Below are 25,243 nucleotides of genomic sequence, written 5' to 3'. Positions count from 1 at the left end.
CTGAAGGAGAGAGAGAGACTGGCCATTGTGACCTCATGTTGATAGTGGCCAATGAAGGAGAGAGACTTCTCATTGTGTCCTCGTGCTGATGTTGTCCACCTGAAGGAGAGAGATTGGCCTTTATGATCTCATTCTGGTGCTGATAATAATGTGAATCATGAACAATAATACAGGGCATTATAGGAACATTATTTGGGAATTATAGGGACAGAACTACCCGAACTGTATAGAAATTTATTCATGTATGCGACTATAGCGGCAAGAATGCTACTTGCCCCAAAATGGAAATTTACCAGAAGAATAAGAAACCAAGATCACAAACTTTTTATAAAAGAATGGAAATGGTTTATTGGATATTAACAGGTAAATTGTAAACAGATAAGAACATTGGCAGGATTATTGTAATAAGCTGCAGTTTTATAAGAGTATGTATTTAAAGTAGATGAATCAACGGGCAAATTAAGTTAATTTGGATATGCAGAAGATATTAAAAATAAATTTAAGGAACTGCAGAATGAGGGGGGAGAAAGTCAAGTTTTGAAATGTTAAAATGATTGTGAAATTAGTGGAATATATAAACCTGAAAATTATAAATAAAATTTAAAAAAGAAAAGAGGGGAAAACCAAAGGACCAGGGGATATATATGACTGAGATCCTGGGTTTGATGAGCCAACCACAAGAGGCAGGAAGTAGGAGGAAGCCACCCATTGCATTGTTTCCAGCAGAGACAGATTGGCCTCACTTCCTCTCGATTGTACAAAAAAGCTAAGGAAAAAGCAAGGCAACGGTGCCTGCTGTGAAGCTGGGGTCCTGCTAAAAACAATCTACCCCAAAGATCGCCTGTGCTGATGTATTTGTTGACAGTAAGGCAGTAGCCCGAACACAGCTGCAGCATGTACCCTGGTTATATGTGGCTTTAAAAGTTTGTTCTGTGTAGCAGAACAAATTTAACCAAGGTGGGGCCTGAGCACAAGATTTGGACACCAGCCTGTTAGGGGAAGCCAAAACAAACACTTAAAACAAATGTAACACTTTGCATAGCCCTTTGTGCTAATTATCTGCAGGTTCCCACATTAACCCACAATAACAAAAATACACACATGGCAAAAGGACACTGGTATTTTATTCCGGGCTCACTTGTACAGGTGAAAGTCATTTATATCATTTCGGAGGGAGGGAAAGTGAAGGGGTCTAATGCTCCTAATGTTATGCTCTGAATCCTAAATGTTGCATTGTTTCCTTAGCTTCCCTATGGTTATGCTGTAGGGCTTTCGGCAGATCGTCGCAGATTCTCCCTCTGTTTCTCAGCACACAATGCCTGCAGATATAACCTAAGCGACAAGAAGACATCTGCATTCCATTGAGCTCTGGATCTTTAGCAGGTTCTAGTAATGTATATACAGTAGCAGGTGGCGTCATGTGAAAGTTCTTCTGCACATGTACCTAGTTGAGCATCAGTAGGCTGTCAACTGGGGACAGGGGTAGCACTGTGGGTTAAACCACAAGAGCCTAGGGCCTGCCGATCAGAACGTCAGCAGTTCGAATCCCCGCGACGGGGTGAGTTCCCGTTGCTCGGTCTCTGCTCCTGCCAACCTTGCAGTTCGAAAGCACATCAAAGTGCAAGTAGATAAATACCTTCCCGCTCTGGCGGGAAGGTAAATGGCGTTTCCGTGTGCTGCTCTGGTTTTGCCAGAAGCAGCTTAGTCATGCTGGCCACATGACCTGGAAGCTGTACACCGGCTCCCTCGGCCAATAAAGCGAGATGAGCGCCGCAACCCCAAAGTCAGCCACAACTGGACCTAATGGCCAGGGGTCCCTTTACCGTTTACCTTTACTATCTTGTCAGCTGCTCCCAGCTGGTTGCCCAGGAAAGTATAGAGACATAGGAAAGTTTCTTACCGTCTTTTGTTATTTTAATCTTTACAGAGAGAGGCTATAGAACCCAGCTTTTTGGATAATCGTGTTGTCCCAAGTGAATCTCCACCCCCCATCTCTCCCACTTCCTCATTCATCACTTCCATGGGTGCTGCTAGGTACCCTCTGTCTTTGAGCTCTTTGCTCTCCTACTTTTAAGGCTCGCCAGGCTCTGGAAGAAGGAGGGTCTGGAATCCTTTCTAATGACAACATGTCAGCCGGGTGTTGTCCCGGCTTGCACATGATTTCCCAGCTTTCCTCCTCATCTGCCTCTGAACTGCTACCTCCCTCAAATCCTTGTTGTAAATCTATACTGTCTCCCTCTTCCTCCTCCCTGGAAGGGTCAGGATGCTGTCCAGGTTTTGACTGATGGACAACTTCAGGCCTACCTTGCCCTGCTGTTCTCTTCCTACATCTGGTTATCTATCTTTCAACTTGGACTCCTCAAATCGGAGACTCCTTCTGTCCTCAGTTGTTGGCATCTATCTGTCTAGGGGGGAGACAATGGAGGAGTGCACCTCTTGGGGGTGAAGTCAAAACTGTTGGAAGGTTGCCTGTCATGGCTGTAGAGACCGATACAGGAGAGACATGTTTTGCTGCAGCTGGGACAGATGAAGGCATGCGGTTTTGCTGCCACAAATGGCATTTCTTCTCAGTTGTAAAGTAGGTTATGAGGCCAGCCTATTCTCAATGGTACCTTGAGGTGTTTGAAATGGAACCTATGACCTTCTGAAAGCCACCACTTTCTATGCCATAACTGCTAAGTTTTATATATGCTCCTCGTGCTAAGATTTTCTTTCTGCGATTACGCCAAACTAGCATGTTCAGTGTGATTGAGAGGATCTTCATTATATTGTGAATAATCTGAGTTTTGCATTTGTTTTCAACATCAGTGCAATTTTTTTTGTTTTGTTTATCCTTTGTTGCATATTGCCCTGGGCTCTGTGGAAGGCTGTTTTATAAATACAGTGAAATAATAACAACAATGATAATAATAATGTTAATATTAAGTATAGAGTTCAGGAAATGAGGAGGAGGTTGTGGTTTCTCTCTGTGCCCACTCCAAAAGCAATGCTTAAATTAAATGAATATTTCATTCGCATGGGGAACCTCTTTTCCTCATTTCAATAACAAATTGTGGGTGGAGCAGGGAGGGGAGAACAAAACAGGGGAAACAAAACTCACATTTTTTCGATGTTTGATTTGTGCACAGAGCAGGGATTCTGATTCTGCCAGAGAAAACTGGAAGATGTAAAATGCATTTCAGGGGTTTATTGGACTAACCAGCCAAGCGCATGTGAGGAGAGACAAATAAAGCAAAAACCTAGGTTGGATAACTCCAGGTTAGGGCCGAGCCAAATGTTCTCCATGTTCTATATTTGACAAAAGTACCACTTTTAAATCTGTTTCCACGTCCCTTGGTCTTTTCGCTCTTCCATCTTAACATTTTGGAAGCATAAGCTAACTGCATATGCAGCCACACTTTCACCAATCCCATCTACCCCCTACTAATACATTATAGCACCATTTTTTCCTCCTTGTGTGATTGCAGCTAGCAGTTCAAAAGCACATCAAGTGCAAGTAGATAAATAGGTACCACTCCAGTGGGAAGGTAAACGGCGTTTCTGTGTGCTGGTTTACCAGAAGCGGCTTAGTCATGCTGGCCACATGACCCGGAAGCTGTCTGTGGACAAACGCTGGCCCCCTCAGCCAATAAAGCAAGACGAGCGCCGCAACCCCAGAGTTGTCCACGACTGCACCTAACGGTCAGGGGTACCTTTACCTTTTTAGGGGTCAATGTTATGTTTTGTGCAGCAGAGATATATTTTTTAAAAAATAAAGATTTTATTGGGTTACAAAAGTACATGCATTGCCTCTTTTTTTCAGGTCGTAGAGTCTTTTCAGAAAACTATGGATCATTATGAAAACTCTCTTTTTACATACCCATGGAAAAGAGGAAGAGTCCTTTAAAAAGAGAATATATGGCAACCTGATGTTTTCTAGGGATCACTTGCATTCAGTGTGAGACATTAAGTTATTTCCCTAATTTTGAACCGGCAAATCAGCCGTGGATTCGCCTTAGGAGGACGGTGCCCTTTCAGGATTAAGAAAGTTCATTGTATGGAGGAGAAGGAGGAGAAGAAAATACATGGCCTGAAAGAAAGGCACATGTTCTTCAAGCCTCAAAATATGGTGCATCTGTGGGCATGTGGGCACAGGTGAGAGAAAGGGGATACGTTCCCACCGTGCTGACAGATCCTGTTAGGGGAAGGCATTATCAGGAGAAGGAAAGGAACAGCTGCAGAGCTTGTGAGGGCTCTTATTCTGCTGGACCCTGAAGGGAAGGAGCCAGAAAGCACATGAGCCAAGGCAAAAAAAAAAAAGGGGGGGGAGCACTGCCAGGCTATTCAGCCCTGGGGCAATGGAAGGAGCCAAGGGAGCGAAGGCGGGAAATTATATTCTGTTCCTTGTTTATACCACAAGATGCAAGCAAGATCTACTTAGCCTGGAAAACATATTCTTATTTAATCCTGGATATTTTTGTTCTAGAAATGAGGAAGGAACAGTGTGGGGGTGCTGGCGGCGGTTGTTTTACTTCAGTCAAAAATTCTCTCGTGTTTTCCTGCGTTAACAACTAGAGGCTTCTTCAGACACCTTCATGGGGAACTTTCTTCACGAAGGCAAGAAGGTACTGTCAAGAAGGTATCCATTTATTCCTGTACCCTCCAACATTTCCCTGATGAAAATAGGGATGTCCTATTCCATTATTATTATTATTATTATTATTATTATTATTATTATTATTACTACTACTATTACTACTACTACTACTACTACTACTACTACTACTACTCCACCCATCTGACTGGGCAGCTTCCAACATATATAAAAACATAGCAAAACTATACAGGACTGTATAGTCTTCTATAGTTTAGAAGACTTCAGATGTCTTATAAAGTCTATATAGTTACTTATCTCCTTGGCTTGGGGGTTGCATAACTCTACTGCCTCCAACATTTCTCCAATGAAAATAGGGATATCCTAAGGAAAAACGGGACATTCCGGAATCAGATCAGAAACTGGGATGGCTTCTGTAAATCTGGGACTTTCCCCGGAAAATAGAGACACTTGGAGGGACTGGTATGACAGGTGATGAAACTTGTCAATGGCTTTATGATGGAAAATCATCTCATTAGCCTCTAGGTTGAGTGTAAAAGAGTGTAAAACCTCAGGAGTGAATTGTGTCCCCCCAGAACACTCTTTCTGGCCCTCTGGTCTCTCCTCAGGCCCACTTCCTTTTCAGCCACACCTCATCTCCACAGATAACACTGGCAACACCTTTTCCGTGAGCATTTTGGCTGGCCTGAAATGCATCCTTGAACTCTGATCGTGCCTCTTGTTTCCCTGGATAGAAGTGTGTGTTTGCGTGTGTTTGTAGAAACAACCTACTGTACAAAAGTAACATTTACATTAGTTTCTCTGCCCACTGTTGCCTCTGGTCTCTCTCAACACGCAAGCATGTCCATTTTGAAAAAGTTGAAAATAATTTTTTAGAAAACAATAACTTGCTTTACATGATTAAATATTTTCCCATACTGGGCTATGTGAAGGAAAGTGGGTTATACTGGAAAAGTCCTTTTCAAGTAGTGCTTCCCTTTGCTATGCAAACAGTCTGCCCAGCCACATCCCAGTGGCTCTAATAAAGCCATCACTAAGAGGGCTTGCCAATCAGAAGGTCGGCGGTTCAAATCCCCGCGATGGGGTGAGCTCCCGTTGCTCGGTCCCTGCTCCTGCCAACCTAGCAGTTCGAAAGCATGTCAAAGCACAAGTAGATAAATAGGTACTGCTCCGGCAGGAAGGTAAATGGCGTTTCCGTGCGCTGCTCTGGTTCGCCAGAAGCGGCTTAGTCATGCTGGCCACATGACCCGGAAGCTGTATGGCAGCTCCCTCGGCCAGTAAAGCGAGATGATCGCAGCAACCCAGAGTCGTCCGTGACTGGACCTAACGGTCAGGGGTCCCTTTACCCTTACCTTTAGGAGGGGGCCACAAAACTCATCGAAACATTTAACATTTCAATGGAAGCATATATAAGCATTGCACGCATAACTCAGATCCCCTGAGCGCAGAGCAGGAAATGGATGCTGAAGAACTGTGTGACAAGAGAGACATGGGAATGCAGAGCTAAGGAAGAAGTACAGTGGTACCTCAGGTTACAGACGTTTCAGATTACAGACGCTTCAGGTTACAGACTCTGCTAACCCAGAAATAGTACCTTGGGTTAAGAACTTTGCTTCAGGATGAGAACAGAAATCGTGCCGCCGCAGCGTGGCAGCAGCAGGAGACCCCATTAGCTAAAGTGGTACCTCAGGTTAAGAACGGACCTCCGGAACGAATTAAGGACTTAACCCGAGGTACCAATGTAGTGCTGTGTATGCATCATATGTTTAATGCACATTAAAAACACACAGAGCAGACCCCTCAGGTGTCCCAGTTTCGTTGGGACATCACAAAGTGACAGAAGCCGCCCTGGCTTCTGTTCCCAATCCCAAAAGCCCTGATTTTGCTCACCTGCGCTGGTCACGCCAGAGTGAGGGACCAAGAGATGGGCATCGGGAGATTTGGCACAGGCTGAGGCAGCCTTCCATTAAGCTGTGCCAGGCTGTGCCTCTTCTCCCGGTGCTCACGAGAGGCTAAGCTTAAACCCATTCTCATTCCAGAAGCTTTTAACGTTTGAAGTTTTACTGTTTGCCTTTTTTTTTTTAATCCTATAATTCCTCATCTTTTCGAGGGGAAGATTTTCCACTTCACATTTCTTACGTTGTGAAGTTGCTCGCAGAGCCCTGTGGACAGACCGCCAATGTCTCCCCCAACTGTGTAAAAACCCTGTCACGAAAAACAGGGAATAAGTAAATAAAGGCATGGTTTTGTTCTTCAAAGGGAAGCAACAAGCAAAAAACGTTCCTTTGGAGTTTCCTCTTTGCTGCGCAAGGAATTAAAAGAGCACAAAATAGCATCGAAGGAGAAGTGGAGGGACCGATCTGCCAGCTACACTTCCTGCCTCCTTCCCTTTATAAGGTGCCAGCTCCTTCTGTTGAGTTGCATAATTCTAGCCTGCAATTCTTGCAGACCAGGCCGTGTGTGTGTTTGAATAACAGTCTTAAGCATACAGACTTGGAAATAAGTCTCATAGAACTCAACGGGGCTACCCTCTAGCAAGCAGGACTGGCAAGGAAAAAAGGATGTCTGCCTCTTTGATCTTTTCATTGAATTAAAGCAACCTAGTAATTTATTCATTTTATTTAAATGTTTATAAACCACACTTTCATTTTAAAAAGGTGGTGTACAACATAAAAACAATATATATCTATGAAAATCAATCAAGACTGGTTGGGTTTTTTTTGGGGGGGGGGGATCTGGTTACAGTACAGTTTTCAAATACGTCTAAAACAGTGGTGCCCAAACTTGGCCCTCCAGCTGTTTTGGGACTACAATTCCCATCATCCCTGGCCACTGGTCCTGTTAGCTAGGGATGATGGGAGTTGTAGTCCAAAAACAGCTGGAGGGCCAAGTTTGGCCAGCACTGGTCTAAAAGAAAGCAAGAATGATTCCTGCTGGACATCTATTGGCAAGGAGTTCCGCAGGGAAGGACCTACCACACTGAAGTTTCGGACCCTGGTAAAGGTTGACCAGATCTCAGAGGTGTGGGGGACCACCAAAAAATGCTCCATCCAAAGATCTCTGTGATCAAAGGTGAAGCATAAGGAAATACTTACGCAATGCACAACGTAACTACTTATGGAAATGTTCCCTGCATGGAAGTTTAGGCTGGTTCGTTCAAATGAGCCTGTGACTACCAAGGTATCTTCCCAAAGGCTCTCCAGGACCTGATTCTGAGGGCCCCCATCCCTTCTCCATCATACCTGAAAGTGAGGAGAATTTCATCCAGGTGTCATTTTCAAATGAATCCACGGTGGCTCAAAGTTTGTGTCCCCATGTTGACAAGGGTGAGCTTGGATTTCCCATGCAGTGAGGCAGAGAGAGCATGGCTTCCTGAAGGCACATAGATACATGGACCTTGCAGAGGAGGAATGACCGCTGGGAGGAGCACAGAGAGAAGAAATGTCATGGTGCACCTGTAGCAGCACAGCCGCTTTCATCTGCCCCAGCTGCAACAAAACTTGTGTGATGATCTCATGAAGGCAATCAAGCCCTGGTAAGAAGTAATGACTCTCCTGCAATATTATGATGTTTGTTTACAAAAGACACATCCAGAGCCCAGCTTCTCGCCTGCTTGCATTTATGTTTGTTGGTCAGTCTGAAGGTTCACCCCTCCCGCAGCAGGAAGGACGCCAGACTCCTGCCTTTCCCCTCTTGCCCTTCCGTCGCCTTCTGATTTTATCCAAACGCCTAGAACGGGGAGAAAGAGGTTGACCACCTTCCTCCTCCCCACTCTGACTCGACCCAGACTCAGACCTCTGCTTATCTGCTGGTTGCCTAGCAACGTTCTGGCTGCCTTCCAACTCTCCCTCTGCTTGAGAGCTAATAGAGTCTTCTCCAGAAAGGGGGGGGGGGTGTCTGGCTGCTTTCTCTCAATTCTGTCAGCCAGTTCTCATCTGCAGAGTCAGACCCTCGTTCACTTAGTTCAATCTCTGAGTCTAGCTCATCCCCTGCACTCTGGGTGGCCATGTTCCTGACAACATGCCTCTTCTGTATTAGCCTCTGTGGACACAAACCATCCAACAGTTTGACTTCACCCCCAAAGGCACATTCTTCCGTTGTCTCCCAAGACAGACGGATGCCAACCAACAGCACGTCCCTCTTTGCCGGGGTAGAGAACCTGTGGCCCTGGACTACAATTCCCATCACCCCTGACCTCTGGAATCCAACAACATCTGGAAGGCACTACATTTCCCATCTCTACCCTACGGAAAGTCCAGATTTCCTAATACTTTTTATAGTACACGAATGTAGGTAAAAGGAAGAAGTGGGATTCATGTTCCAAAGCTTGCGCATAGCCAAGAAAACATCTATATATTTTATCTTTGCCGCCAAAAAACCAGCTATAATGTTTGTCCATGAAATTTCCTCAGAAGCCAGCTGAGTAATAAAGGAAGAATTTGATTGCAGTAGGATGAGGCCATATAGAATTGCTTCCAGGACTCTTGGCTCCTGCTTGACTTAATTGTCCTACACATCACAACATGCCTTGGCCACGGTGCAAATTATTTCCCCCATGCCATGAAAGTCTGCCTGTCATCACTGGATCCTGTGACTGACATCAGCGGGAGCTCTTCTGGAAGCGAGGATTATGCATGGAAATGAAATTGCTCGGATTAAGGCTTCGCCACAGAACCTCTCTGATAGATGCTTGATAGAAATGACAGTTCAAAAGACTCCCTACCACAAGGGACCACCGCTGACGCCTGCTCTAAGCCTCCTCGGGAGTAAAATCCAGGCCCCATACTTCTAACAGCACTGGGGAACTGGGTCTACCTAGTCTTTGAATTTCCCATAATGCCCCAAAACAACACGGCATTGGGGCATTGGGAGAAATTAAGTGGCACCTCTATCTTCTTCTTTATACTTTTCAAGTTTATACATTTCACAAATCTTACAATCATTTTAAAATTTCAAAGCTTGACTTCCTCCCCCCCCCCTTCTGAGGTTCCTTAAATTTATTTTTAATATCTTCTGCATATCCAAATTAACTTACTTTGCTCATTTATTCATCTTCTTTAAATATATACTCTTATGAAACGGCAGGCTATTACAATAATCCTGCCAATGTTCTTATCTGTAAATATTCCATAAACCGTTTCCATTATATATATATGTGCTATCTTGATTTCTTATTCTTCTGGTAAGTTTCACCATTTCTGCATATTCCATAAGTTTTTGTATCCATTCTTCCTTCGCTGGGACTTCTGCTTCTTTCCATTTTGGGGCAAGTAGCATTTTTGCTGCTGGAATAGCAAACATAAATAAATCTCTATACAGTTTAGGTGGTTCTGTCCATATAATTCATGAAAGAGAAGCTTCTGGTTGTTGTTGTTTTTACAAACGTTATTTTATGCAACCTTTTCCATTCATTATATATCATTTCCCCTCTTGTTTTGTTTTTAAAATAAAATATTTCAAATTAAAAAAACAACCCAATATGGGATTGCATTTTGCAATTTTACTCACAGCGAATTATAAGTGGCATCACTATCAAGCCACTCAGAAATGCTACTGTGTTTGCCCACCACCACCAATAGATAGACCTAGCATGACCCGTCAATGAAAGAGGGATAATCAGAGGGCATTGTGCCAAGCCCCCCCCCCCCAAAAAAAACCCGTAAAGGTGTTGTAAGATTGGCAGGTGAGGCCATGTTGCTGGTCGCCAATGCAGGACGAAGTATGTTGGGTGGGGGCTTGGGGAAGGGTCTTTTCAGTGGTGGCTCCTCATATGTGCAACTCTCTCCCCATCTCCTTATAGCATAAGTTGGGTGACTACAACACACCTTTTTCCACAGGTGTTTGGAGGAGGGTGGACCTGCTAAGACAAATGGATGTTTCTACTGCTATTGGTTCCTGCCAACCTAGCAGTTCGAAAGCACGTCAAAGTGCAAGTAGATAAATAGGTACCGCTCCAGCGGAAAGGTAAACGGCGTTTCCGTGCGCTGCTCTGGTTCACCAGAAACAGCTTAGTCATGCTGCCCACATGACCCGGAAGCTGTACGCTGGCTCCCTCGGCCAACAAAGCGAGATGAGCGCTGCAACCCCAGAGTCGGCCACGACTGGACCTAATGGTCAGGGGTCCCTTTACCTTTACTGCTATTGGTAATCACTGTCTAGTCATTTGCTATGAGTTGTTGTGTTGCTATTTTTAAAAGTTGTGTCTTTGTGGGCCTTATTGTATCATTTTATCGTATCTGCTTTTGTTGTAAACCGGTCTGTGACTTATGCCCAAGGCTGTACTTAAACCATCTAAATCAGGGCTGTCGAACAGGTCGATCGGGACCAACTGGTTGATCCCCTGGAGTTTTTGGTAGATCGCGGTAGATCACTGGCTCCTCCATCCGGCCCCTCCCCTTCCCCCCCGTCCTCTAGATTGCTATAACGTAAGACTCATTTTTCACTGTGAGGCTGATTGTCTCCTTAGCGATGTACACTCATACCTCATGTTACGTCCGCTTCATGTTACACTCTTTCAGGTTATGTCCCGCAGCCACCCAGAAGTACCGGAAAGGGTTACTTCCGGGTTTCACTGCTCGTGCATGCGCAGAAGTGCAAAATGACCTCACGCGCATGCGTAGAAGTGGCTAATTGCAACCCGTGCATGCGCAGATGCGCCGCTGCGGGTTGCGCTCTTTTCATGTTGTGAATGGGCCTCCGGAACAGATCCAGTTCGGAACCAGAGGTACCACTGTATTGCTTAGCGGCTTTTTTCATTTTGTACACCTGAACCGCCTCCAAAATGGGACGTGCCTCCCTGAAAAAAGCTCAGCCACTTTGACCTGACCCCCCCCCCCCAAAAAAAAAGTCTCTTGGAAGTTGGACGTCTCTGATCTAAATAAACTAAACCAAGTAAGTAAATAATCCAGAGCTGGCCCTGTTCTTCAAGATTTATGCAAGACTTTGCCTCTGCAAACTATCCTGGCAATTTGCATACCCTCACCAGTCAGGGCTGACCAAATGAAAAGAATTATCTTTTCCTTTCTGATTTGTTGCACAGCTTAAGAGAACAGCTCTGCTTAGCTGTTTTAATCTTTTTACGCAGACAGGGTGATAAAATGGAAGAAGACCAATGACGGTGAATCATAAGAGCATAAAATGAGCTGGCCGGATTATATTGCAAATTACAAATCAATTTGTATGTAACTTGCAAGGACTTAACAATTTGAGCATAGGGTTTACTCTGCCAGCATAAAAAGTGGCATGCCAACCGTTACATGAGAACATCATGTTACGCTGCTGCACATGTATGAATGACATTGTGCTGACCTCCCAACAGACATGAAGTTGAACATGTTTGAAACTGGAGAGGATGACAATGATTTGCATTCCAATGAAATTTGATGACAATGATTTGCATTCCTATGGAGGTCAGTCAGGATCAGGGACGGGGAAGGAACCAGACACACACACCTAATTTAGTAATTCATAAATCACATTATGTACATGACAGCTCCCCTACAGTTTTTACTTTTATATTATGCAGTTATCAGGAAGTTAAATCCAGGGACAAGTTAGATTTCCAAAGTGGGGAAGGGAGAGGGAGAGAGACAAATCACAGCTTTTCCAAAGTGATTACTGTATTCAAGTTTCAAGGACAGATATATTACCTGAAGAATATTTCTGGCAATACAAAAACGGGCCTTTTCTGTGGTGGCTCCCCATTTGTGGAATGCTCTCCCCAGGGAGACTCACCTGGTGTCTTCCTTATGGACCTTTAGGTGCCATTGATATTTTAAGGATGTTTAAATGAGTATTATAAATTGTAAAACAGAAAATTTAATTTTAAAAAAATATGTAAAAAAGGGAAAGAAAATGATGTTTCTATTGTCTCCCAAGGCAGGAGATTGGTGTGGAACTTTATGGCCTAGATTTTCAAAGACTGGAGGTTTCAAAGCCTGACATCCCCTTGGTGCCAATATAATCTCACTGTTTGTGACATCTCATTTGCAGACAGTGCACATTTTGAATCCACAAAGCCATCCTGCTTAGAAGGATGCCCCAACCATCATTCAGATTTAACGTCAAATGTTGTCAGTGAGGCTCAGTTTTCAAATCATAAATCTGTGTCCCATGGCACTGGTTTAAGGCCTGCGGATACACCTTCTAGATTGGAGCAGCTTATACTTTTACCAGCTAAGCTAATTTCCTAACCTCTTTCCTGACCCTCATGCATCATGCATGAGGTTCATGATTTATTAAGCTGCCCTGTCAGACCTGTTTCCTTGAATTAATAAAGTATCCTGGCCCAAAAATGACTGACCTGACCCTTTAAGATGATGTCTGAGAGGCTTTGATGTGTGTATCTGTGTCAACAATACACATCCACAAAACCCACATGTGTGTGTGCATGCGTACATATGGTTTGTAGCGGGCAGCATGTGTCTCTCCGTGAGTTGTGGCGCATCAAGGAACTACTCAACTAAACAGAATCAATAGAAATTTAGGTATCCTTCAAATGACACATTTACCCATTTATAGGCGGCTGGCTCAACATTTGCCTTAAGTAGCCAGGTAGCCAGGAGAGGAGACTTTCCCCCCTGAGGCAGAATATGACCCAGCCACCTATTAAACAAGACATGCTACTCATTTCCTGTTCATAGGTAGCTATTATTTTAGTGGTGATTTACTGCTATGTGTCTTCCATACTATGCATGCCCTTAAGTAGACGTGCTGTCTGAAGGAGGGTCTCTAAATTTCTACGGTTTCCACAACCAACAAATACTCTGCATTCTTCAGCTAGCATAACATAGGCAGCTTGTGCCCAATGAAGAAATGAGCTGATACATTGTGCTGGTGAAGAATGTGAGTGGCTAGTGGGAAAATCAGCCTGGATAGCTCAATTGGTTAGAGCTTGGTGCTGATAAAGCCAAGGTTGTAGGTTCGATTCCCATATAGGACAGCAGCAGGGGGTTGAACTGGATGACATAATGAGCTGCTCTGGTCCTGTGCGGTTGTCCAGGGTGTGCAGAACATCGTGGGTGGGGATAGGAACATCGCACCACCACCAGCACCAGTCCCGATGTGTAATCAGGATCCTGAGGAAAAAACCAATGTAGGATATGAATTGCAAGGCGTGAGGAACAGCTAAAGAAGCCCATGTGTAAGTGGTCTCAGCTGGTTGACCTTGGTCCAATTCTGCAAGTTGCTGAACAATCATGGCGGCATCTGATCTGAGGCACCAAGGAGGACCTTCACAACCCACAGCGTTCGTAACCCGTGTGTGCACATGCGCGGGTTGCGATTCGGTGCTTCTGCACATGCATAAAGCGCAATTTAGCGCTTCTGCACATGCGCGACCACCGAAACCTGGAAGTAACCTGTTCCGGTACTTCCGGGTTTCGGCGGTCCATAACCTGAAAAAACGCAACCTGAAGTGGCTGTAACCCAAGGTATGACTGTATTGTATTACAGGTGTGTGTGTGTGTGTGTGTGTGTATGCACACACACAGAAGGGGGGGGAACATATGCAGTTGATCCTTATGTCATAGCTTTCGCTGCCAAGCCTATAAACTCGCAGACTTCTGAGTCAGGTGTATGCAATGATGAGGATGTCTTTACCGGAAAGTGAGAGCTGATGTTCCTAGATAGTGATACAGACATATGACAGGGATGATGTATAGGAATCATGACAGGAGATGGTGAAAGATACGTTACTCATCACCGTGAGGGAGTTATGCAAGGCAGGCCAAATGAGAAGCAGCGGAAAGCATGTTCAGCGAGTGTAAAATGACACTGCCACACACGGTTCTCCAAAACTATTAAAGAATTGCCTGGAGTTTTTTTTTACTGATGTGTTTCTTCCGGTCACACAGAAAGTTGCCTTGTCCTGAGTCAGGCCATTGGTCCATCTACACCAGCATTGTCCACACGGACAGGCAGCATCTGTCCAGGGGTTCAGACAGAGGCCAATCCCAGCCGTTCCTGGCAATACCAGGGAATGAAATTGGCGCTTTCTGCATGCAATACTGATGCTCTACCACTGAAATGCATCCCCTTTCCCCAGACTAAGAAGGATGCAATTTTAAGACAAATAAATAAATCTTAGATATGTTTTGGGGTAGTTGTACCAGTAGCCTGGTGCTTCGACAGTGTCAAAGCCATGATTCTTTGACATCAACTTTATTGGACTGGTCATGTTGTGCGGATGCCTGATGATCGTCTTCCAAAGCAACTACTCTATTCCAAACTTAAAAATGGAAAGCGTGATGCTGGTGGTCAACAAAAGAGGTTTAAAGATGCTCTCCAGGCAAATCTTAAAAATTGTAGTACAGTGGTACCTCGGGTTAGAGACGCTTCAGGTTACAGACTCCGCTAACCCAGAAATAGTACCTAGGGTTAAGAACTTTGCTTCAGGATGAGAACAGAAATTGCAGAGCGGCGGTGCGGCGGAAGCGGGAGGCCCCATTAGCTAAAGTGGTACCTCAGGTTAAGAACAGTTTCAGGTTAAGAACGGACCTCCAGAACGAATTAAGTTCTTAACCCGAGGTACCACTGTATAAACACCGACAACTGGGAAACATTGGCCTGTGAGTGCTCCAACTAGAGAACAGCCTTTACCAAAGGTGTCATGGGCTTTGAAAATCCTTGAACTCAGGACAAAAGGGAGAAACGTGCTAAGAGGAAAGCACACTTGGCAAACCCTTGTCATGATCAACTCCTGCCCAGAAACCTATGCCCCCACTGTGGAAGGACGTATGGATCAAAAATTGGCCTCCACAGTCACTTACAGACTCACTGTTAGAACGGTGTTTATGGAAGACAATCTTACTCGGCTACAAGTGATCGCCAAAGAAGAAGAAAACCAGTAGCCTCATCATGAGCGGCTGGGGGGGGGGGTCTGAGCCCCAGTCTTGTATGCCCCACCCCTGATCTCCTGTCCCTTTCATTTCCACAGCTCTTTCCCCCATAAGTCTATGACCCCCACCCCAGGCAGCCCTCCATCCACGAAGCTTATGAGGCCAGAACTGCTTCACTTCTGAGTCATATATCACATCTATATACAGGTATATTTTGCTTTGTATAAATGAAAATATTCAGCTGCTTAATGCCTCTAGCCCTTGGAGGGAGATAAACATTTGGCATGGTGCATTTTTAAAGTGCACAAAAAGACCCCCAACATCTTCAAGAGTCATTCTTGCTCTTTTGTATTGTTTAGAGAGGCAGGAATTGTAAAAGATATATCCTCCTTCCTTGCTTGCTTTTTTTTTAATTAAAAAAGAGAGAGACTGTTGTATTGATCCCTCCAACACATAAACATTTTATTTAATTTAGATTATTTCCATTTCACCTTCCCGTTGTGCATTCTGCAAGGTGGTTAACGTAAAAATATAGGGTTGTGTTCAACTGCGTCCCTCTGCTTGGGGAAGGTTGCTTAATTCAAAGAAGGCTTCTGTTCACAAAAAAGGAGAGGAGGTGATTTTTGCTGATTCTCCCTTCCTTCTAACCCCCCTGCACCCCTCTCAAAAGCTGCTACAGAAGGTTGAGAATCCTTTGGGACAGTGTTATCGGTGTCACTGTGGGATATGATTTTGAAACCGTGCCAAAATATTCTATCAGTGCCGGATTTATGTATAGGCTAAGTAGGCTGAAGCCTAGGGCCTCTGAATCTAGGGGGCCTCATCAGCCTGCCCTCTCCCCAGTGCCGCAGTCTCCCCTCTCCCAAAATTGCAAACCCAAGACTTCATGCAAGGACAGGGCAACTCAGGCCCAGCAACTATGAGACTCAGGGCTGGCCAGTGGGCCCCCATTTGAAGCAGTGGGGTGCAACTTGGATTTTTAAAAAATTCTTTTTTGAAGGGCCCCAGGTCACAGCCAAAGTCTGCAAAATCTTATAGATATAAATAAGATCCATATACATTGCCTGGTGCAGGGGGCCCTTTAGGAGCAGCACACAGGGCCCAAGTTGGCCCAATTGCTCCAATTGCCTTAAGGTCAGCCCTGATGAGACTGTGCAGGGGTTTGACTGACAAGTCCTGCACCTTCTAGCTCCCCGGTGTCACCATTCAGAGTACAGGCTCAAGGACTTGTTATGGAAATAAAGGGGGGCACTTATTGGAAATCAGTTTTGTCACCTCTCCCCCCCCCCCAAACCCCGAGACAATGAGCGCAGCCACCTTTTATTCACAGTCACATAAGCACTACACTACAGCATAGCCATAAACTTGTACGTTCAACCGCTGAAATATACACCCAATATGTAGCAATGGAGATTTATGTTACTGCTTTATGAATGAACACTGCTTTTACGAATGGACTCCGTATTTTGTGAATTACCTAAGCGCCACCAATAGGGAGTTCTAGAATCTGACAGCTAACCAATTGGGTACTACCAAACTGCGCCCCCTATTGCTGAAAGCAGGTAACCAGCAGGGAATGCTTCAGCTCAGCCTTTGCACTGTTGACTGAACACCCCCTGCTGTGCAGATAATGGAGAAAGCTCATAAATTGTATCCCTTCTGGCATCCTGGTCAACTCTATTATGCTGGTGAAAACCCTAGTGCACCAGAAGCACAGAATAGCAGCAAATAAAATCCGCTCATACATCAACAACTGATAAGACTTATAAACCAGTTTTTCCAAAGTCTTCCTAATTTATAAAGCTCCAAAACACAGGCCAAAAGAGAGTGGGTCTGGGAAGAGTGAGGCATACAATGGGCACCACCAGTGAAAAGGCCCTGCTCCGTGTAACTTCTGCCCTGTCATTTGATAGAGTGCCGCTTGCCCTCCTTCTTGACATGGAATGCTCTCTGTTGGAGTCTCCAGGTCCAGTACAAAGACCATAAGAAGGGAGAGCAGGGACCTTGAAGTTCCCAAAAGCTGATAAGCAAGCAAGCACACAAGTCACCTTTGTCACAGTCAGGACACCTATGTCCTGGCCAGGCCTGCACCCAATCTTGTTTTTGTACAATCTTGTTTGTCCTCAGTAACCAAAATTATAGTATCAACATATACAAGCAGAAAAGTTGTTTTCCTTCATTTGCAAGGAATCATACAAAACAAAGTGGCACTAATAAAGAAAAGTTCCAGAGTGGCAATAGAAAGCAAACTAAAAATGCTTTTGCAGTTCATCAGAACTATTCAGCTATATCAAGTTATAGTAGAACTGGTGCTGTTAACAGTAATCCTTCTAGTTGGTTAATTGGTTCAGCAACTTCCATGCCCATGATGTGTGATGCTAATTATTTTCCCCAAGAGTTAAATGATAATCAGAGGCAGCTACAAGAGAGCTATGAGATTCAGATGAAAGTCAAATGACTTCTCAACCCAAGCAGGTATATAAGAGGATGACCTGGCCTGCCCAACATTCTCCTGAAGAGGAGAAGCCAAGCATGGAAGACTTGTGTATAGTATGCAGATCTGAAAGGACCACAAAGGGTAAACCACCCAAAAGGTGTGCTAAGAGTTTGCTAAGACAGTCATAGCAGTTACAGCTGTAACTCAGAGAAGGTTTAGGAACCTTCAGGCTTCCAAGAGGTCCAAAGTTTAACCTCAGAGGATGCTGAGTCATGGTGAAATGCCATGAAGGCTGAACTTGATACCTTAGAGAGGAACAAGACATGGGAACTAGTTCCAGGCCTGCCCAGGCCGCAAAAGGTTTACAAAGTTCAGTTATTGCAAAACTTCTCCAGTGTTAATTTTATGCATTTTTAAAAATCACCATGGTATTTAACAATAATATCTTATGTCCTTTAGAGGAGAAATTGTGAATTGTAGAATTTTAAATACCCGTCATCATCCTTGAATTCACTCAATTTTGTTTATAACACTCTTCCATTTTCTTCTAGTTGTGAGGATGGAGGATGGGCCTCACAAGTAGAGTAGCCTAGGGCCTCTCTTCATCTAAACCCAGCCTTGTCTTCTATACATGAGGCCTAAGAGTTTCCTTGCTTTTATTGCAACTCTACTTCCATATAACACTGCATTTCCCCCCCTGGCTTACATATGCTACACCCTGATAGGTCTGGACAATTTCCCTTTCTTTCCATTACTGAATTTTCACTTATGCATTCGAAGCGTGTTCCCATTTGCCTGCGCTACACTAGAGGCGGGGAAGCATTTTTCAAAGATAAGTAATTTAATTTTAAAGCAAAATTATTACTCACATCTTTAGCAAGATCATACAGCTGCAACCTGCATAATTAGTTTGGTAGCAGTGTCTCAGCGGGGTTAAGGGCGTTGGTTTGATTACACCTCACTTGAAACACTCACACACTTTTAAATAACGAGAAAGTTGAAACGTTGGGTTATTTGAAGCTGACTTACGGCCAGAAACCAACAGCTAAATATAAAGAGGAAATCGTTCTTCATTCTGGGTTGAACTGATGGGAAATAATCAGACTCTTTTTGCCTAGGGAGAAATGGATGCATTTTTGAAGTAAAATAATTGTCATGCTTGGATCCCTTCTGCGGAAGCAAAACAGTTGGGCATTCAATTGCATATGGTTTTGTTTTTTTAATAATAATAATAAAAAAAGACCAGATATTTAAATTATATTGGTCACTTGCTCTGTAGCCGCCTCAAGGCCTGTCAGGTAAAATCTTGAACTGATTGTCTTCCTTTTGAGCAACAAACTGAATCTTAACCATGTCAAGGCAGTGATTATTTAAATGGACGCATTTTTGCTGCAAATTATGAGATTGTTCCCACCCTACCTAAGGATGGCAAAATGAAGAGGGGCATTTTGCCTGTTATTCTCAGGGAGGGAGGGAGGGAGATCGGGTTTTCAAACTGTTCAAATGAGAAAACTTCTCAGAGAATTCCCTTTGGAGAAGTTTTGGCTCAGGTAATACAAAATCAAACTATGTCGTTTGTTCATGGACTGGAATGACTCGGTGGGACAAACCTATTGCTTTCTTCAGCAGTATTAGCACAATGTTAGATAGTATAAACGGTGGATACATAGCAGCACATGAAATTCTCCACTCTGTTCGCAAGCAGAGAAGTCAGGGCGGGAGCATTTTGCTGACTGATTTTTTCCAACAGCTTGGGGGGGGGAGTAAATTTTCAGAGACTTTCTCAGAGAAAAAACTATCCTTGTTGAGGCATTTTGGCCCTGCTCTAGAATGTACAGTGGTGCCCCGCAAGACGAATGCCTCGCAAGACGGAAAACCCGCTAGACGAAAGGGTTTTCCGTTTTCAATGCGCTTCGCAGGACGAATTTCCCCATGGGCTTGCTTCGCAAGACGAAAATGTCTTGCGAGTCTTGAGATTTTTTTTCCACTCCCCCCCCTTTTCTAAGCCGCTAAGCCTTTAATAGCCGCTAAACCGCTAATAGTGCTAATCCACTAAGCCGCTAATAGGGTTGCTTCGCAAGACGAAAAAACCACTAGACGAAGATACTCGCGGAACGGATTAATTTCGTCTTACGAGGCACCACTGTACTGAACATTTATCTTAATGTGTTCTCTAGGAAATACCAGGTGACATCAGAGCAGAGCTACATGTTGCAGGAAATGCAAGTGTATTGCTGATAGTGGCAGCTTCATGCCAACTTCCCCCCCCACCTCCATAGTAAGAAGGGCAACGTAATATTTTTTAAATAATTAAAAAAGATAAAGAAAGATATAGCCTGTCTTTAAGAGGCAAAAATCTCCCAAGTTGGCTTTTCGAAGCCTAGCCCATCAGCTACAATATAGTGCTTCCGGAGAAATGTTTGGGAGGTGTTCCTCTATGACACCTTCTTAGCATTGGCATCAAGCCAGACTTTGAGGTGGGGCAGCATAGCCCCAGAATGAACCGAGATAAACTTCATGCATGCAAATATTCATATCATGAAACAAATACAGGACTTAATATAGAGCCTTGGCAAAGAGGTGAAGTTGGGAGTGGGTTCTTTTGCTTTTGCTTCAGGGAAAGGGGTCAAAAGGGACATTCTCACCGCTCTCTCTGAGCCCTCGTGCCCACCGGGTGCAAGGGAAAAAATTTGTACAATCTGCTCTTCACAGTGGACCAACCTGATCCAACGCTCCCAAACTTACTTGAGGACCAGAATGCATCTCCCAGCAGGATTACACATTTCCCTCGATTTTGTGGTGCACTTTTGGTGCACAAAAAGTGCACATAAAAATGCATATTGTTTGGGTGGGTGGGAGGTACAACGTATGTATTTTACAGGGGACAAAAATGAATCTGAAAGGTTTGGAGATGTATGTTTTCGATCAGTGCGTGTTGAACAAAACCCCTTGGTTTCGGGGGCAGAAGATGTCTTGTCTTACGAAGTGCCCATTTCAGTTTGCCTACAGTGAAATATACTCGGAGTCCTGTAGTGATTTCATGCTCTTTATTGCAGCTTGTAAAACAGTGATTGAATTGCCCCCCCAAAACCTCCGGCTTTTATATACATTATTTACACAATGAGTCCCGTCTGATTGGCTGATTCTGCTTCCCTCCTGGAGCCTGATTGGTCTTTTCCTGCAAGCCAATCAGTTGTTGCATTCTAGGATCCTACTTGCCTATTGTTCTAGAATCCAAGCTTAGTACATAACACCTACTGGTGGTGATGCTTGCCCAGTCCAATAAAGCATGGCAAGCACAACATTGCTGCTTTGTCTCTTTTGCCCAGAGCACTGATAGGCAGCAGCTGAAGTTGACCCTTCCCTTGTAGCAGGCAAGGAGCATTACCACACCCTGTGTTGAGCTTCCTGTTGTAAACGGTGACTCTGCATGGGAAAGGAAGTGCAATTGGGCGGGGAAGGGTATGGACCACAGCTCGGCAGAGTGACAGGGCATAAGCTTCAAATGCAGAAGTCTTTGAATTCAGTCTCCAGTTACAAAGGATTCTTGGGCTGGGAAAGATCTCTGCCCTGAGACTTGGGAGAACCAGCTAAAGAAGAATGGCAACTTAAGCTGATGTGCAGCTTGCAGATCTAACATATAGAATAAGAGAACAAGAAGAAGATATGTTTAGAGAAGTTTGGAAAATGTTTATTGAATCTATGGGGGGAAATCGTGCACACTTGAAAATGTGGGCAGCATTCAGATTAATTCAACAGTGTAAATAAGTTTTGATGGATATAATAATGGAATACGGAATGGTTTAGTTTATGTAAAATATGCAGAGATTTATGCTATGCAAAATGAACCATGTAAAGAGAAGAAGAGAAGTCATTGATATTTTAAGGATGTTTAAATCAGTATTCAAAATTGTAAAACAGAAAATTTAATTTAAAAATTATGATTGAAAGAAAGAGAAAAAGAAAGAAAGAATGTTTCTATTGTCTCCCAAGGCAGGAGATTGGTGTGAAACTTTATGGTCTAGATTTTCAAAGACTGGAGGTTTCAAAGTCTGACATCCCCTTGGTGCCAATATAAGGGCATCACAGAAATAATCTTCTCACTCACCCCTTTCTCTTTCTCTTTCTCTTTCTCTTTCTCTTTCTCTTTCTCTTTCTCTTTCTCTTTCTCTTTCTCTTTCTCTCTCTCCCGTTGTAGGCTGCATGGATCAATGGACTGGCACAGCATCAGTTATCAGGCAACGTGGTAGGTTCAAGAAAAACTCATTTTTAATTACAGCTGAGCAGATTGAGGATGCCACGGAATGCGAATTGAGCACGGGGGCATTCCTGAGCCCTCCCGGGTTAAGTTCTCGATAGCTGTCTAAACCCAAAATGTCAAGACGCTGCTTCCCCTTTACCTCCCACAGAACTGCCTCCCACAGATACCCACAGATACCAGGGCCAACTCCAGAGGGTGGCAAGAATCAGCATTTGCTCCAAAACCAGGAGATGGCCCAACATGCAAATGGCGGCACCATTCTCTACCCGACTCACCACCTTCGGTTTCTACGGAGTATCCAAGAAGATCAAGCGCAGCCTCAGAGAATTTTTAGTTCACATGTTCCACCTTTTCCAGGTTAGGGCAAGGGGCGTACTGGCAATGCCATGCTGTTTGATGAGTTACAGGTACAGTGGTACCTTGGTTTAAGAACAGCTTAGTTTATGAACAACTTGGATTAAGAACGCTGCAAACCCAGAAGTAGGTGTTTTAGTTTGTGAACGTCTTTTGCTTCCTGTTGAGTGTTTTCCATTTGTAAATTGAGTCCCCCGCTGCTATGGGAAAGCACGCCTTTGTTTAAGAATGCTTTGGTTTAAGAACGAACTTCCGGAACAGATTAAGTTCATAACCAGAGGTACCACTGTATTCTGTGGTAAAAGGCTGAGATTGCAGCATTGCAGGGGGTCGGACTCTCAGTGTACCTGCCAACTCTACAATTCTATGAGATAGCCAAGTTGACACACGCACACATATTTCAAAGGAAACTGTTATGACCAATATTTATTTCTTTTAATAGATACGAGCCAATCAAACCTATCACATCTCCTGTTATCTCTCCTTCACTGGGATTACCACATTAATAACAGGACCTCTGGAAATACGCAGCTCCTTTTTGTAAAAAGAAACAGTACATTTCTCACGTTATTGTTTAATCCTCCCTCTACACCTCCTTAATCCTAATCTGTGACATCACTACAGTGTCCACAGGTTTCTGATTTCATTGGAGGAAATGGCAAAGGAAATTCAAAAGCAGAAGTAGAAAGCTTTTATGCCGGCTACAACCATTGTTCATAAGACCTCAACATTTATCAGATTATAAATGCACGCTTTTGGTTCACCAGCCAATATTGCACAATGAGCACTCACACTTTATATGTGGGTGCCCTTCTTTGCGGGATCGCGCGTGGGGCTACAGTTCCCAGGGAACTCTCTAGTAGATGGGGACTTGCTTCTCAGTGTTGTTATTCGGAGGTTCACACCCAGCCTCAGTAGTCAAGTTTCTTGCTAGGAGGTGGGGCCAGCCCCATTTATAAATAGGGGGTGACGCTGACAATAGCCAGGCAGTCGGCTCTGGAGATTCACCCTCCCTACCATCCCTTTGTTTAATATTTTCTTGTTTGCAGGTTAACTTTTTCTTCCTGTTTAGCAGGCGCTGCTACGGTCTTTGGCTGGTTGCTGTTGAAGGACAGGGAAGAAATTTTCCTGCATTGGCAGGTTTTGTCTTCCCCGTAGCAATTCGTCACAACTTTTGTGGCGGTTATGGCCTTGGGTGGAATCCCTTAGTCTTTTCTTCCCTATAATGGCAGGGGAGGGTGAAGTGGTGACTCACCCCCCTGCGGTGGCAATTCCAGGGTCCCCTCTTAAAGAGGTTATATAAATGGGTGTCACTGGCCATAATACACTGAAAGGTCATCAGTGAACTACCCTGCTTGCAGGGATATGGGCTGGGCTGCCTGCTACACTTACATCTCGCAGAGCACCCCCATTTCCCATTTACCCTGAAGTGCCCCCGTTCCCCCAGCTGGGGACCTGAGAGGGATACACTCCCAAGGCCAAAGCCAAGGTCTTCCTACATTCGGTAGTTTAATAAAGCTGTGGCCTAATTTTAATTTCATACCACATAGTCAGAGTCTTTATTCCTTCCTTATGATCCCTGGGGGCTGGGGCTGTCGCGCCTGGTCACGCCATGTCTTTCTGCCCCAGCTAGCTGAGGGCCTGCCATCATAGATTTCCATGGATGCTGAGGCTCCTTTGAAGCTCTTTCACTTCCATCTTCCTGGTCGGTCTGTTTGGTCTTGTCTATCTTCAACAGATCTCATAACTGTGGAAACCCACAGAACTGACAAAAGAACAATAGCTTGTAAAATGACAGCAACTGATTGGTTACTCACTTTTCCACAGTGATCTTTATTTCTGCCAAGCGGTTCCTCATACTACCATGCCTCTTCTGCGGTATTTTTTTTTTTTTAAGTTTGGGTTTAATGGGCCACAAACTGCACCTCCTTTCTCCTGATGCCCTTAACTTTGCCAAGTACTTCCCACAACCAATAACATTGAATCAGCTTCCCCCCCCCCACACACACCCTCTGATATCACAGCAGATCTTTGTTAGTGAATCTAATAGGGAGTCAGTTGCCCAGCAGCACACCCTTTCTCTGCCATTGGTTCTGTTACTCTGATGTCACAGCGTACGATGTCATAAAGAACCATGTGCCACCTTGCTGGCTGTTAATGAGCAACAGGGGAACTTACTTTTCAAATGTTGAGGTCCACCAGCAACCTTTGCTAAACTAAACAACAAAGCTTTGTGTTGATGCCAAGCACTTTCAAACGATGCCTCGCTGTTGAGTTGAACTAAACCACATTGGAGCCTTTCTCCCCAGTGCGCCAAGACTAGCACCAGCCAATACTGGTCTCTCTCACAATGGGATGACCTTTGAAAAACTGCAAGATTGTAGGCTTTCTTTTCTCTCCAAAATAAATAAATGAATGTAGTGCCACTGGTTAATTACTTGATGAAAACATTCCTCCCTCCCTCCCTCAGTCTCTCTCTCTCTCTCTCTCTCTCTCTCTCTCTCTCTATTAGACTTAATTGAACTGATGTAACTTTTGGACCAGAGTAGACAAATAGGATGGCTACTATATATACTACTATACACTTGAAAGAGAAGTTGCTGAATTACAACTCCTTACCAAACTAAAAACCATGGAGACACCTGGTCTGAATAGAGATACTGATGTCCCATTATATATACTAAAGCTAATTTTGGTCATCTATCCCTTTAAAAATCCCTTGCCCTTCCCTGTGGAACCAACTGACATAACAGTCATCA

General features: G+C 44.2%; 3 long non-coding RNA genes across 3 annotated transcripts; all 3 read left to right on the top strand.

The window, feature by feature from the left end:
• The first annotated feature begins 241 nt into the window (after window positions 1–241).
• Window positions 242–3,535, top strand: LOC308473756. The gene is made up of 3 exons (XR_013984288.1): window positions 242–363; window positions 1,246–1,383; window positions 3,129–3,535. It is a non-coding gene; the product is annotated as an uncharacterized lncRNA (long non-coding RNA).
• A 280-nt stretch (window positions 3,536–3,815) lies between these two features.
• On the top strand, window positions 3,816–7,184 carry LOC308473779. Its single transcript, XR_013984311.1, has 3 exons — window positions 3,816–3,937; window positions 4,466–4,604; window positions 6,854–7,184. It is a non-coding gene; the product is annotated as an uncharacterized lncRNA (long non-coding RNA).
• Window positions 7,185–15,540: 8,356 nt separating this feature from the next.
• LOC308473757 lies at window positions 15,541–25,174 on the top strand. The gene is made up of 3 exons (XR_013984289.1): window positions 15,541–15,639; window positions 22,068–22,115; window positions 22,279–25,174. It is a non-coding gene; the product is annotated as an uncharacterized lncRNA (long non-coding RNA).
• Window positions 25,175–25,243: the final 69 nt, after the last annotated feature.

The sequence above is a fragment of the Podarcis pityusensis genome (assembly GCF_964106645.2).
Source record: "Podarcis pityusensis genome assembly, chromosome: 3".
Taxonomy (NCBI): Eukaryota; Metazoa; Chordata; class Lepidosauria; order Squamata; family Lacertidae; genus Podarcis; species Podarcis pityusensis.
Note: the sequence above shows the minus strand (reverse complement) of the source record. Positions and strands in the feature narration are given on the sequence as shown.